The sequence below is a fragment of the Dendroctonus ponderosae genome, unplaced genomic scaffold (genome assembly GCF_020466585.1).
Source record: "Dendroctonus ponderosae isolate FM_Combo_2020 unplaced genomic scaffold, Dpon_F_20191213v2 Dpon_F_20191213_11, whole genome shotgun sequence".
NCBI classification, from domain to species: domain Eukaryota; kingdom Metazoa; phylum Arthropoda; class Insecta; order Coleoptera; family Curculionidae; genus Dendroctonus; species Dendroctonus ponderosae.
Window position 1 is genome coordinate 7,079,273 of NW_026017213.1, and position 2,627 is coordinate 7,081,899.

At 39.5% G+C, this 2,627-nt stretch overlaps 1 protein-coding gene across 1 annotated transcript in view; it reads left to right on the forward strand.

Moving 5' to 3' along the window:
• The window catches only part of LOC109542728 (potassium/sodium hyperpolarization-activated cyclic nucleotide-gated channel 1), a gene marked incomplete in the record, with an annotated part of 82,891 nt that overhangs the window by 29,656 nt on the left and 50,608 nt on the right, over positions 1-2,627 (forward strand).

The window sequence follows — 2,627 nt, forward strand, 5'->3', positions numbered from 1 at the left end:
AAACTACTAACATTTCCTTATCAATGGTTCACTTGCTAAAAAGGCCATTTATTTCTCTATAGAATGACGCACAAATGAGCGTTCTTGCTCATTTTGCTTCCGAGAAACATGCAAAACGGSACGGAAAACATGAAATTTTGCAATAATMTTACGCCCCCCTTTCACAAAACGACGATAATTTTTCTAATTTYATAGACAACAGAAGWCTGTATTTTTTCTACATAACCTCCCCCTGAATTTAAACTGGATCCGCCCCTGGGCCAAGCAAAACTAMACAGAMATCACCAAGTCGTRGAAARATGGTCGTTTCTTGAACAAGAAAGTCAAATTCTGAATTTTTCTGGAAGATCACYATGACCCGATKTACAAAGTTGATTTCTTTGCCTGATCAAACACAGATTGATGTTAATTGCTTGAAATAAATTTCATCATTCCATGCAGACRAAAGTTKTCTGTTCGGATTGTTGAACTTTTTGGCAAATATTCCATCCATTCCAGTCCATCTTCAGGCTGATCGAGGCTCATGCCAATACAAACGCAATAAACCTCGCATGTCCATCAAATAACAATAAATCCGGGACTGTTATCAGAATCTGTTACGTGCATTTGAATTGCAAAACTGATGTTTATTGTGGACAGGCAAATATTTCACGTGCCTGGAGAAATTGATTAGTTGTTTGGGTCGTGTATATTTTTTGCAGATTACTGTAGAAACGCGTTAGATGGATGATTGGCCTTGTTTCCACTAGCAGTTTTGTATAATGTTGAGCGCGATATTTACCAAGCTGGAAAAAATTAGGACAGCTGGCGATTTGTCTAAACTTTGAAGCAACATTAGCACCAAGTGTCTGTTAGAGATTCCGAAAATTTTAAGTTGCTGCTTGCATTAGTAGTTCGCGAGGCGCAAATTTTTAAAAGTGAGAGTGCWATCGAGCARAGACAACAATTTTGAGATTGGTGTTCTCTAAGCTGGCAAAAATCAGGCTTGCGGGCGATTTGTTTAAGGTTTTCCGGAGCATTAGGGCCAAGTGTYTATTARCGATTTGTGAAATTGAAAATTGCTACTTGCSTTCGTTCTGAAGAAGCGAATTTTTAACGGTGAGAGTGCAGTTGAGTAAAAACAGCATTTTGACTGACGTTCGCTAAGGATCTTAATCAAACGGGCGGGATCTTTAGAGCCGTTTTTCGCTTAAAGGTGGGGAAAATCTGTAATAGCTAATTGCGAAAATTTGCAAGATGTGAGCTTGTAAACGAGAGTTTTGCCCAAATAAATCCCGAAAATCTCTCCAGTCTCCATATGCGCACAGTTCACCATTTATGCACAGACAGACAAGAAAATCAGCTATTGACTACGAAATCATACATGTTTCCATTGAGCGAAAATCTATGGCACATTAATTCCTCCCTGAAACTTCGATAGCTAAAAGGGCGATTCAAATGCGAAAATCAACAATCGAGAATTTTGATCCAAGGCACGTTCCAATTCAAACAAAATTAATCCCGAGCCTTATCGGCAATTAGGTATGCATGTATTCAATTAGGGCAATTAATAATTAGCCGCAGCTGGAATGGGGAGCAAATTAACTCGACATTAGTGCGAAGGGGCACCCACATAACTTATAATGGGCCTTATCTCTTCGGAAAGGTCCGAACACCGCAACCCTAATAATTCCCTCCTAAGTTCGAGGCCTAGGAGGACTTAGAGAGTAATCCTGTTGTATGGGTACTACACGGTACAAATTTCTCTATTTGGGGCGAAAAAATTATGCCCGAGGCTTTAAACCCCTGGRTGAATTTTGAGAAACTGCGGTCTCTTCTGGTGCAATCCAAGMACATTTTCCCATTGTTCACCTGAKMAAAAGGCTAAAAAGCCTCAGGTTCGAAACACGACATACTAAAAATGCCGCATTACGCAAAAGTAATTGAAACATCCTCCCGCTTAACACAGTAAATCAGGCTTTGCGACATGTACAAATATCGATTTGGTGCTGCAGCAGTTGAGCGTAGGCAACTTTAGCGAAACTGTTGTTGCTGGCAATGGAAGAGCTAATTGATGCACAATTTCGATTCATAACTTTCACACAGAGCAGGATTTTCGCTTCAGTCTATCGAGGCAATTGCTTTCCAGTGTCGAATTCACATTCGAATTGAATTTAGCAAATAAAGAGCTCGCAGTAGCAAGAAACAGTCGATGTTAATTAGAGTTTTGGTACAATCTTGGAGTCTGGAAATTCTTCTAAACTGAACCGAGAGCTCAACTAGATTGGCATTGCCCCACTCGCCCTCTGACTAAAAAATCGCATTTTTCCAACCAATGGAAGTAGCAATTTGAAGTTATCCTCATCTTTAAAACGCACTTTTCGCTAAAGGTGCAAAAAGTTTCGTACAAATCGCCCAAAGTCCCGATTGTTGCGAGCTTAGAAAAAGGCAAAATAGATAGTTTTACCCAATTGCGTTCTCTCCGTTAAATATTTGTAGTTTTTCACACGTATGCATTCATAACGCGTTTGGATCAATAATGAGGAAGAAATCGTCGGGTAAACGTGAACGCTCAAAAAAGGTTAAAAATGTGCCGAAAGTGTCTATTATATTGGAGCCAAAACTTCTAGTATGTTTTTCAATTTGTT